General features: G+C 51.8%; 1 protein-coding gene across 1 annotated transcript in view; it reads right to left on the bottom strand.

Moving 5' to 3' along the window:
• Positions 1 to 9,999, bottom strand: part of Cdh5 (cadherin 5) — a 43,813-nt gene extending 33,814 nt beyond the window's left edge. Inside the window, exon 1 of the mRNA XM_008837720.3 lies at positions 9,939 to 9,999. The gene's annotated coding sequence lies outside the window, so the exon portion shown is untranslated. The remainder of the gene's footprint in view (positions 1 to 9,938) is intronic.
• Between the last annotated feature and the right edge of the window lie 2,480 nt (positions 10,000 to 12,479).

Genomic DNA, 12,479 nt, shown 5'->3' with positions numbered 1-12,479 from the left:
GGGTGTGGTGGTTGGGTGGGTGGATGCAGGTATTATGTGCCTGGGGGAGGCTCTACCCCCTCAGACCTTCATGTCCTCAACTACCGAAGAGGCTGGGAGGTCTCCCTGGATGACGCTGGGGTCCTTTGTAGTAGGATGCCCAGGCAGGAGGAAGGGCTGAAGGGGGTGTGGTGGTTGGGTGGGTGGATGCAGGTATTATGTGCCTGGGGGAGGCTCTACCCCCTCAGACCTTCATGTCCTCAACTACCGAAGAGGCTGGGAGGTCTCCCTGGATGACGCTGGGGTCCTTTGTAGTAGGATGCCCAGGCAGGAGGAAGGGCTGCTTCAGGGAAGGGAAGGGTAGGGAAGACAGGAGGCCTGGCCAGGAAGCTGGTCCTGACTCAGGGAGGTAGCAGTGTGACCTTGTGCCCCTACTTTGCAGGCAAGGCTGTGTGGGTCATTTCCTTTGCTCAGAGAGGAACTGCCAGTCTTGGGTTTTTCTGTTTCTCTCAAGTGAGAAATGACTGGGAAGTGGAAAAGCCCTGGGGTCAGGACAGGGCGAGGGCCTAAACTCTGAGCTGCTGCAGGTACATGCCTGTTGGATGCCAGGATCTACTAGACACTGGAGTGCAGCTACAAGACAGGCACGCCTGCCCTGGAGTAACACACTACACTGGACCAACAGAAAGATAAGAAAGTGGGAATTTCAGTGTGGGATGCTGCTGTGATGAAGGAAGTGGCCACACAGAGACCTTTTATTTTATGGTACTGGGGATGGAAATCAAAGTCTCATGCATGCTTGGCAAGTGCTGTCTCACTGAGCTACACTGCCAGCCTATGCAGAAATCTAAATAAGCCCACACTTTAGGCTTACAGAGGAAGGAAGAGAGAAGTTTGGGGACCAGCACCAGCAGGTACAAAGGCTCCGTGGTAGAAAAATAGTTATTGTATTTGAGGGACCAGCACCGTCTCCTGGGTCGTATGGAAATGATCAGGAGGCACAGGAGAGCTGGTAGGCCAGTGTGATAGGCTGAATGATGTCCCCCAAATATCCATGTCCGAAACCTGGAACCTGAGAGGTTGCCTTACATGGCAAAAGGAACTCTTGGTAGAGATGCTTAAATGAAGGATCTTATACGAGATAGGGAGTTGAACCTGGACTACCTGATGGGCCTGGTGTAATCCCAGGGTCTGTAGAAGATGGAGGCAAGAGGATGAGATTCAAAAGTAAGATGAAGCTGGACCTGGTGGGGCAGGCCTGTAATCCAGCTTCTTAGGAGTCTGTGGCAAGAGGAGCACAAGCTCAAGGTCTTCCTTGGCTACAGAGTAAGTTTCAAGGCCAGCCTGGGCAGCTTGGTAGGACTCAGTGCCACACATAGGGATGTAGCTCAACTGATAGAGTACTTGGATGAAGCCTGGGTTTGATCCCCAGCACCACATAAATGGGGCATGGTGGCACATGCCTGTAATCCCAGCATTCAGAAGGTAGAGGCAGGAGGATCAGAAGTCCAAAGACCATCTTCAGCTACAAAGGGAGCTGCAGACTAGCTTGGTATACATGTAGAGTAAAATAAAATGTGAAAAGAGGGCTCAGGTTATAGTCAACAGTAGGGCATGTGTGAGACTCTGGATTCAGTCCTCAGCACCACACACACATACAAAAAGATGTGGTGAGAGGAGACCGAAGAGATTTGAGGCCACCAGTCTAGGGCATAGGTCCTAGGAGCTGGAAGAGGCCTGTATATAGGTTCTCTATGAGGCCTGAAGAGGGATCGTAACTCTGACTTTAGCCCCCTGAGATCCATTTTAGACTCAGACTTCTGGCTTTCACAAGTGTAAAGTAATACATAAATAAACATCTGTGACTTCAAGCCCCCAGGTTATTGGTGGCTTGTCACCATAACCAGAGGATTGTGGTCCTTTATCATGCTTCTTTCTTAACACTCAATCCTTAGTTGGGAGTGGTGGTGCATGCCTAAAGTCCCAGAACTTGGCAGGCAGAGGCAGAGTGATTGCTTTGAGTTTGATGGCATTTTGGGTTACATAGCAAGATCTGGCTTCTAAACAACAACAATAAACAAACAAATAACAACAACACCCCTTTCACCCACTAGTTTTCTGAGAGGATGCACAGATTATTTGTTCTCACCAACCCTGTCCTCACCAACCTCTGCTCTGGCTCACAAAGCTTTCCCTTGGATTCCTGGCCCCAACCTTGGCCTCTGGCTATGTTTGGCCAAGAGGTGTCCAGTAGGTGTTCTGGTGATGGGAGAAGAGAATGGACCACTTCTTCCCTACTCTGTTCTAGCTGGTCTTTCCTCCTGTGCTGTATCCTCCATGATGCCAGCTCTTAGGGGCCAGCCTCTATGTGCCTCTGTCCCTTACTAGGCTCTGCGAACTGCTTGCCATTTGTGCCTTCAGCCCTGGAGTGCTAACGGTTTTCCTCCATTGCTGGTTTTGCTGGTTTCCGAGTGTCTTGGTGTCCTGCTTAGTCTCACAGAGTCTCAGATGTTGAGTTCTCTGTGGGGACCCTGTGAAGCACAGTGAGCAGGGACATGGTTTCTTTACTGGGTCTTGATGGGAGAGTGAAGGGGTCTCAGGGCTGACAACTGCCATCGGCTAAGTAAGGAAACCATTATATAGGACTTCAATGAAGCTGAGTCCTCAGGTCACAGCCTATGACCACGTGGCTCACAGGGAACATTAACTCTATGGTGGCTGGCCACATACAAAGAGTTCGCAGAAAATGTAGAACCGGGCTTCTACTCCAAGTCCATCAGAGGCCTTGCTGTGAATCCCGTGAGAAAGCTACAAGGCCACAAGGTCACCTTCAAGCACCCAAACTTTGATAGGAATGGCCTTGGCGCTCATGGAGTCTACCTCAGTGTGCCTCTTGTTAGGGGACAGGCTCTCTTGCCAGTCATCTGTTGGTGAGGAGGCAGGAATCTGGGGTCTTTGGGAGGTAAGATCCTGTAATAAGCCTGTCTCTGTCCCCAAGTTGGAGCCTGGAACAGTTTCCCAGACAGCTTTCTCGCTGGGATGTGGAGCAGGCTGACATCCCTAAGAACATCCCCTGGGGCAAGTTATTTGATTTAAACATTGCCACAAGCTTAGAGGGAGTTGCTTACAGTCCCTTTAGAACACCAGGAAGGGATGGCTCGGTGGGAAGCTCATACCAAAATAGCCCCTGTGACACCTCTGCCTCGAGTGACAGCTGTCATAATAACGAACTGTTTTTAATGCTTGGCTTTTGGAAATAGTGATTCATCTAGCTTTCACACTCTCCTCGGCACCACCAGGATGTAGTAATTCTCACTTCCATTTCATAGATGAGGAAACCGGGGTTCAGGGACAAATAGCTGTCCATCATCCAATCTGCTTTCTTCTAAATCTTGTATTCTTCCCACATAGTCTCAGAGGAACCTAGGGAACTTTCTATTCAAACAGCCACACTTACTTGTGTCTTTTGCCTTAATGTTAGAAATTTGGCTTAGGGGAAGGGTTTTGTAGGATAGCCATTGTCCTCTCCCCCTACCCAGGAAGAGAATGCCAGGTTTGCTGTGGTCACATTGGAAACTACAGCCCCAGAGGCGTGGCCACAGGCATAGCTAGGGTCAGACTTTCTTCAGCCCCTCTGCCTTCATCTAGCCATATCTCATCTCTCGACTGTCCTAACCAGCTTTGGTGAGCTCAGGGTATCTCTGAGTAGATTTGGGGGTCACAGATATTTGGAAAGTCTGAGGATTGGGGATAAGTTTTCTGTACTTAGCATTCCAGCCCAGCAGCTGGGAACTTTAGTGAGCACAGTGGTCAGGGGCCTGGAAGTACCTGGTGACTCAGCTGTGGGTATGGGGTGTTTAGGGGCTGCCCACACCCCTTACCACCCAGGATTCATGACAGTGTGTTGACTTTTATGCTCTGAGGGCAATTCAATATTCCAAATGGATGACAGGGCCCCTCTGTGCCCTTGGTCAGTCTAGGGATGCTAAGAGGACTCCAAACTCTAGTTTAGACAAAGAGTGTGGCCCAAGACCCATGGTGAGCAGACACAAAACCCCCAACAGGGGACACTAGAGTCTCAGAGAACCTGGGTATAACTGAACTCAACTATGCCCTGATAGGAGGTCAGGACTTGGGAGGCTCTGGAAGCCTAGGTCTGTATCTAGAGTGGCCTCAGAGGCCAGAGACCGGAGGCCAAAGTCTGGGTACCAAGAGGTAGCTCTGAAGGCCCAGCCACGTAGACATCTGAGCAAGACATGGCAGGGCCCTGTGATTCTGTCTGTTGCTCTCTAGTGAAATGGCCAGGGCTCCAAATTCTCCCAGAGAGTCCTGGCCTTGGGACCTTAACTCTGGGAAGCTCACATTCCCACTGGGTTTAGTGATGCTCCCTCCCCTCTAGGTTACACATCTCCACTTCCCCAAAGGGGATTACAAGATCATACAGTTATTAGAGTCTACTTTGTGCTAGGCCTTTGCCTGTGGAAAGGATTCATGACAGTGTGTTGACTTTTATGCTCTGAGGGCAATTCAATATTCCAAATGGATGACAGGGCCCCTCTGTGCCCTTGGTCAGTCTAGGGATGCTAAGAGGACTCCAAACTCTAGTTTAGACAAAGAGTGTGGCCCAAGACCCATGGTGAGCAGACACAAAACCCCCAACAGGGGACACTAGAGTCTCAGAGAACCTGGGTATAACTGAACTCAACTATGCCCTGATAGGAGGTCAGGACTTGGGAGGCTCTGGAAGCCTAGGTCTGTATCTAGAGTGGCCTCAGAGGCCAGAGACCGGAGGCCAAAGTCTGGGTACCAAGAGGTAGCTCTGAAGGCCCAGCCACGTAGACATCTGAGCAAGACATGGCAGGGCCCTGTGATTCTGTCTGTTGCTCTCTAGTGAAATGGCCAGGGCTCCAAATTCTCCCAGAGAGTCCTGGCCTTGGGACCTTAACTCTGGGAAGCTCACATTCCCACTGGGTTTAGTGATGCTCCCTCCCCTCTAGGTCACACATCTCCACTTCCCCAAAGGGGATTACAAGATCATACAGTTATTAGCATCTACTTTGTGCTAGGCCTTTGTGCCTGTGGAAAGGGTGACCTGTGAAAAGATAGACACAAATCACCAATATGGAACACACAGCGTTAAGAGTTATGTAGGATGTGTGTTGGGATGGAAGGATTTGGGAAGCTGTGAGAGGGTATGGGGGCAGGGAGAGCTTGGACTGGTGTGCAGCCCGAGTCCTGGGAGAGAGCCCTTTCTTCTCATTCAGACAAATCCCCCATCCCTCTGTGTCTTTGTGGCTCACCTGTCCCTGGGGTTTGGCCTCGAAGGGGCTGTGAGATGGGGTCAGCCCTGAGCTTTACAGATTGCAGGCAGGAGTAGGATTTGGAACACGGCTAGTAAGGAGGAGTAGGGGTGTGGAGGAGCTTGATCTTCTCTGGGGCTCCCTGAGATGAGCCTCAGGCTTTGTAGTTAAACAGATGTAGGAAATTTGGCTCCAGCTAGAGCCCCTCAGCAGGGCACCAGGCCGGTGTCTTGGGTTTGTCCTCCTCCGACCACAGGCATCTGATCTGAACCCCACTTATGCCTTAGATTCTAGGGGCCAGGTCTGGGCTTTTGGGAGGGCTGTTGAACAGCCTGGAGGGCTCTGGGGGGTGGGGAGAGGTAAACACATACATACTCCTCTCCGTGGAGTCTCATACTGTCTGTAGAGGCCATATAAGACCCCAGTGTCCCTCTATACAGGCATGTTTCCACAGTAACTTCATAGAACTGACCCCCTCACACTCTGCAAAGGGCCCTCTCCTCCACCCAGCCTATGGCCTTCAGTGGGGACAGGGACCACATCTGGCAGCTGAGTGGAGCCCCGGGGAGAGCTTCTGAGATAGATTGGAATGCTGAGCCCCACCCCAATCCCCTGTAGGCTGTGGACTCCAGCCTGGAGGCCTGGGTCAGGGATGAGGGGCAGGGCGGTGGGTGGAGATGGCCCAGAACATGCAGGGGGTGTGCTTGTGGTGGATGGCTCTGGAGCCCCGGCTCTGTGTGTGGCCCTGGGAAGCTCTTACTTGCCTGCCCCACACCTTGAGCCTCAGCTAGGACAAGAACAGGACTCAACGACCCCAGATGCCGCCAGGGAACCTCCACATAGTCTGTTTGAACCCCTCTGTTTACAAATGGATCTGGCAGTGTGGACGTTGGGAGGACAGAGAATGAGACCCTGGAAGTCTGGAGATGGAGTGACAGCAGTCGGCTATGAGCTGGTCCCTCGGGGGTTTTCTTCTGCTTTGTAGCTCAGTTTAATCCTGGGCCTTGCTCCCATGGGGCCCAGACCTTCCCCAGGGCTTTCCCCTGGCTTGTGGTTTGGCCCCCTTCTGAGTCTCCCTTGTCAATGCTCTATCAGCTGCTTATCACACTTTGCAGAATGAAGCCTAGCTCCTGAGCTAGCCACCAGAGTGTGTCCCCTGACCATACCTCCTGCTCTCCCTTCTTCAACCCTCTTGCCCCTTAAAGCTACAGGTGTCTTAAAGGTTTCTAGAATGCACAATGCCTTTCTTCTATGCACCAGGCTTTTTGTAGAGGCTGGTACTCCTGCCTGGAATGCCCTTCCTTGCTTTGTTCTCTGGGTGAATGCAACCCCAAGTCACATCCTCCATGTAGTCTCCTGAGTGACACCAGCTCCCAGCCTAGCCTCTGCCTCCTGGCTTGAGCATCTCTGTCCAGAAACACTCTAGGACCAACTTTCCTCTTCTTCCTAGTGTCTGGGTACAAGGGCTCAAGATGGTTCTGAAGTCTGGGGATGTGAAGCTCTGACTGCTAGCTCGGTATTCAGTAATCGCTCCTGGTCCCTTCTCACTTACAGGATTTAAAAACAAACCTATATTATTTGCAGACAGCACCTTGGATGGTCAGAGCAGATGCAATCTGTGGTTTAACTCAAAGAAGCTCCTGTCTGTCCCCAAATAGCCCCTTTAACAGCCATCTCTTTGCTAGATCCACCACTAGGATTTGATTCTTTGGGGGCAGTGAGGTTATCCTGCATGAGTACCCAGTGAAAATGTACATATTTGGGGGTGGGGGGAGCCTCTTAAAGCAGGGCTGCCAAACCAGGACTCGAAGGCTACCCACTCACTCCTTTCTGTATCCCTGGCAGACATCACTAATCAGAGTTTTCATTCTTCTGAACTTTACTATAACTTTTGAGGTAGAGACTACCAATGAGTCAGATCCTGTTTAAGATTGGAAACCAATCTATTCTGAGTCTTTGGGGTACTAGGCCACTCAGTCTAGCTCCTTGTCTCATGGGGCAGCTCTAAGCTTCAGGCAGAGGACACCTACTTTAGGGAGACTTTCTAGCCTCACCCCCCTTGAGCTTCCTGACTTTGACTAAGACTGTGGGGCAATGATGGGGCATCAGAACAAGGCCCACCAAGGTCTACTGAAATCTGCCCAGCTGCCCATGAGTTGTGTGGCCTTGGAACTATCCCTTGCTGTCTCTTGGCCTCAGCTGCAGCATCTGTAATGAGGGCAATAAAAGCTGTTAATCCCCTGGACAGGAGGATTAGAGGAGGTCAAGAGGTGCAAAGCCCAGCACACAGTTGGTGCGCACTAAATGTGCAGGTGTCTTGACCCCTGCATACCCACCCTCTCCAGCCTAAAGCGACATCTTCCTTTGGTCGATTCACACCTGACCTCGTTTCCTGATACTGCCTTGGGCTCCTTCCCCTGTTCCTCTCCAGAAGGACATTACATTTACCCCTGCCTGTTCGCCTCTGATCTCCATTGCTCCCCGCCAGCCTGTGTATCCGTCGGGATTCAGCAGCTTGGAGGTCCATGAGGGGATTTAAGGACCATCCTCTGGCCAGAGAGATGGAAAGACTGAGGCTGAGGTTGAGGAGCTATGCAAGGCCGTCCAGCATCCCAGACTCTTGTTCTTCCTCCAAGAAGCTCTCTGTGATTTCTCGTCCCAGTGCCAACTTGGACCAGGATCAGGATGGACTTTTTGTGTCTTTCTACTAGATGAAAGCTCCTGGGTACAGAATCTGTCTCTCAGAGCAGTCTCTGCCCAGGACCTCTAGGCTTATGGTTTGTCTTATGCTGGTTTTTGTGACCTAAACTATCTGATTGTCTCCACTATGGAGTGGGGCATAGGCTGTGGGGTCAGAGGGATGGCCTCCCTCCTATCTTACTTCCATCTTGTACTAGCTGTGTAACCTCAGACTGCCTGGTTAAACCTCTCTGGGTCTCAGTAGTCCTACCTGTCACACAGGAATCATTCAGGTTAGCTAAAGGGGATGCAAAGAGGTGATGGGAATAACCAGAAAGGGTCCCCTGAGGCAAGAGACTTGAGATTTTTTTGAGGGGATGGTGACCGGTGTCTATACTGTGTGTCTCTGAGGTAGCTGTGCAGCTGTGAGTCACCTAACTTTGGGAGAGAATAAGTGTGGCCCTTCTGGCTTCCTGCCCCATGTCCGGTCCTTGTTTTGCTGTACAATGGTCAGGCCGAGACTGTAGGGTGGGCAGCTTAACCCCTTCAAGGCAGTGGGAACCTCTCTCAGCTCCTAGCTCTGAAAACCAGAAGTGACAGGGCTGCTCTGGGGCTCAGCTGCTCCTAGACTCCTTGGGGTCACTTGATGCCCTCCAGACTTGTGTCCATAGATGACTGGACTCAGGCCGGTTTGGGGAGAATCCAGTGACTTCCCTGCCCACATGAGGACAGCCAACTGTTCTGGGCTGTTATGGGACATTCTCCCACTCAGCTTCTACTCTGTGCTCTAAAGAAGCAAGAGTCCTACCAGCCTCCTGGATCTTCCAAGCTGCCTAGGTGTCGCTGTCACCTGTTATCAGTGTCCTGCCTGACCACTACACTTCGCCGAGGGCTGGGTAATGACCATGGGTCCCTGAAGGAGTTTGCAGCATGGGTGGCTGAGTGGATGGCCTCTTACTTCAGTCCTTCCTTTTATATACTGGGTACCTGACTCCTCTGACAGGGTCTAGGCTAGGGACTTGAGACTGTCCTTTGGGGTTTTAAATCTTTGTGACATTCACAGTCACCTACTACTCTGGGGTAGTAGGTAAATTCAGTTGTGTTTCCCCAAGCATCTGCCTCTAACTATGCACTATCCCCAGAGCCAAGCATGCACATCACATGTAACGACTATAAAGAAGAGAGTTTCTCCCACTTTACAGAGAAGAAGCCCAAGACCCTGAGAAACTACAGGTGCCAGAAAGGGCCTGGGCTGCAGAGGACAAGATCTGGGTTCAAATCTCCATCCTGGACCTTTTCCAAATCTCAGTTGCCTTCTCTGAGATACGAAGAGAGACTCTACCTACCTCCTGGAGCTGTGGTTAGTAAAATCAGGACCTGTTGTTCTAGAATCTTCTGCTTGTACCATCTCCATTTCTTATCACAGATTGAATAGAATTGCTTTCCCAGACATCTCAAAAAGTGGAGGTTTGGAAATCTTAAATAACTGTCCCAAGGCCACATGGAAGTGAGTGGAAGGCTGAGATCCGTGTTGGGGAGGGGAGAGGTGTTATACCACCTTCAAGCTAGGCTTTTGCCCCAGAGAGAGGAGCTCCTGCCTCCAGGCCTTCCAGGGACTTCCCTGAGCTGTAGGGCCACAGAAGCTCTTGCGCTCTAGACTCTGAGTATCTGAGTGGTGGGGAAGAAAGGGCGGACTGTCTTCCTGCCTGGGGGCTCCAGAGCACAAAGCAGGTCCTCATAGGTTTGGGCTGAGCCCTCCTCCCCCATCAACCCAGAGATGACCATTTGTGTCCTGACACCAACAATGGGTGCACCTTTCTCAGCCCTACTATGACCCTCAAGGAGACTGAGGCTGCCCATAGAGGGCTGTTGTCCCCTGGGGGTCCCACAGCTCCCATCTCTCATATGGGCAAGCTAGGACCCTCCCATCTTGGGTTCAACGGGGACAGGAATAGAAGGGGGCACTGGAGCCCCACTTACCGTGCCTGTGAGCTGAGGACTCTCTTCGCTCTATCAAACAGATCCAAGGCGGTGTGTGGTGTGGAGCTCCACTGACTGCTTCTGGAGGGAAGAGGGGAGCCACACCCAGCCTGGGAGGGAGGCTGGCCGCCACCCCTGCAGGTTTTCCAACTGGCCCTGGCCCACTTCCCCTCGGGATGGTTTCCTGTTATTGTTCCTTTGTGAGCTGCCTGCAGATAGGCCTCTGCCTGGTCAGCCTGCCCTCTAGGAGGCCTAGTGTTGGCTGGACCTGCCTGGGGTGCTCAACTCACACTCCAATTCCAGGTTTCATCTCTGGGGCTTTAGCTTAGTACTTGGCTGTGAGGGCCTCAGGCTTGTACCAGAGCATTTAACACTCCTGAATACACTGAAAGCAGATGTTATGACCCCCATTTTACAGTCCAGGAAGCTGAGGCTCAGTGGGTCTGAGGTATTTGTTTCCCAACTATAAAATAAAGAGCGAAGAACCAGGAATTCAGCTGTATTAGCCTCCCCTCAGAGCTAGGTGTCCATGGTGCCTCTGTGGTGTGGTGGGGCAAAGAGGGGGCTGCGGAGGTCTCAGGGGTGGAGTGGCTGGGAGATGGGAGCAGATAGTCATTTTCAGCACTAAGGTGCCAGTTGGCTTCTCCCTGGCAGGGTGGGTGTGGATTTCAGCTCTGAGATACTGGCCTGGGTCGGAGGGGACCACATGGATTTGGAAATATAAGATAAAGTCAAGTGACCTTGCTCTGCTTCTGATGTAACTGTGGGCCAGTCCTATTTCCCAAGGCCTCAGTTTCCTCGTCTGTAAAATGGGAGCAATCATAGTCTTGAGATAAGCAATAATGAGAGGAGCTTGGAAGACAGTGAAGCAAAGAATCAAGAAGTAGAGGAGACAGAGATAAGATTCTGATCATCATGAGAGTCTCAACAAGCTGGTAAGAACCTCAGGTGCCTGGGTACCACCCTAGACTAACTGACTTGGAATTCACAGGACAAGCCCTGGGAATGTATCTTTTGGCAAGTTGCCCAGATTTTTCCATGGGTGAAAGCTTGGGAAGTCCCCAACTTGTCCTATTATTCTGTGAAGCAAACAAGGATCCTGGGAGGCCAGGTCCTGCTCAGGAGTCAGTGATGGATTGGGGAAAGACACCTAAATGGAGACATGGGGTTGATAAATGGAGATAGCTGATATCCAAAGGGAGTTTAGTTGGTGCTGGGACCATGGGAGAGGACCAGTTTGCCGGAGAGAGGTCTCATCTACTGACATTTGTGGCTTTGTTACAGGAGGGTTCAGTAATAAAGGGGCCACAGAAGCCAATGAGGCCAGTAGGGTGGTTAGCTGGGTCAACCTGGGTAAGGCTGCCACTGGGTGATTGCCAGCCACTGGATTTGAAAGATGAGGTCCTGGGCTTGACCATAGCAGGCTAAACAAGAAGTAAACAACACGGATCAGAGGGGCTAGTGGAGGGGATAAGGAAGCTGAGTCCATGTGGCCAGTCACTTCCTCTTGGTCCTCAATGAATTAAAGGAGAGGCTTAGGGGATTTAAGCTTTGGTGGAATGCTTGCGTGCTGAGGCAGTGTAAAGACAGATGAATGGAGGAAAAGGGCAACCTGCCAGCGGGGGAGCTGTCCCTGGGGCAGCTCTGAAAGGGATCCAGCATCTTTAATCACTGTATGTGGAATGAGCAAACAACAGCTCCTCCTTTCCCTCTCTGCCCTCAGGGTGGGCTGGCCCAGATCAACCTGCTCTCTGCAGGCACCCCTGGCTGCCTGCCTTCCTGATCTGTGAGCTCATGGGATGGCCTCCCACTGGGCATCACTTTCCCTTGGATCTCATACTCGGCGCTGACAGGTAGTCAGAGCCAGGGACCATCCTGCCACTGTCAACTCATTCTGCCCTGACCCTCATTCCTGTCATCTGTAAACAACAGAAGGGCCAAACCCATGTGCCCTGAGCTCTAAGGATATTGGTGGAGAGCTCCATAGCAGGGGTAGTTCAGACCCCAAGAGGGCAGGCTAGTGCCCCCCAACCCCCCTCCCCCGAGGGTTTCATCCTTGCCCTCAGACACTACCCCACCCCTGCTCCAAGCTGCTAGGAGGCCAAGGAGGTAACAAGAGGGCGCAAGGGCAGGAAGTGTCACTGGGGACACAGCCAAGGGACAAGAGAACAAGGGACGGGGAGGCAGGAAACGGGATGATCTGTGGGAGCAGATTAGCAGCAAACTGGAGGTGGAAAGGGGCGTGAGGGTGGGATGTGAGAACCAGGCCAGGACTCCCACCTAACCTCTACCAAGGGGAAGGTTGGTCAGAGCTGGAGCTTGCCCTGTGTAAGGAGCTACAGGCTGAGGGCCTTGCAGACCTTGCAGATGGGGGTTCAGATCCTACCTGTGTGGGAGGCAGTGATTTGCTCCTTTGAGCCCCTCCCCTCCCTCACCTGTGAAATCTGACCTTCAGGTCATACTTTTCAGGAGGCTCAAGGGAACAGTGGAAATCAATAGCAGTGAGGATACAGGGTGGCTGGAGATCCTATAGTAGCAGAA

This window comes from Nannospalax galili, unplaced genomic scaffold (assembly GCF_000622305.1).
Source record: "Nannospalax galili isolate Female #2095 unplaced genomic scaffold, S.galili_v1.0 scaffold1018, whole genome shotgun sequence".
Classification (NCBI taxonomy): domain Eukaryota; kingdom Metazoa; phylum Chordata; class Mammalia; order Rodentia; family Spalacidae; genus Nannospalax; species Nannospalax galili.
This window is presented reverse-complemented; position numbering and strand designations above follow the sequence as displayed.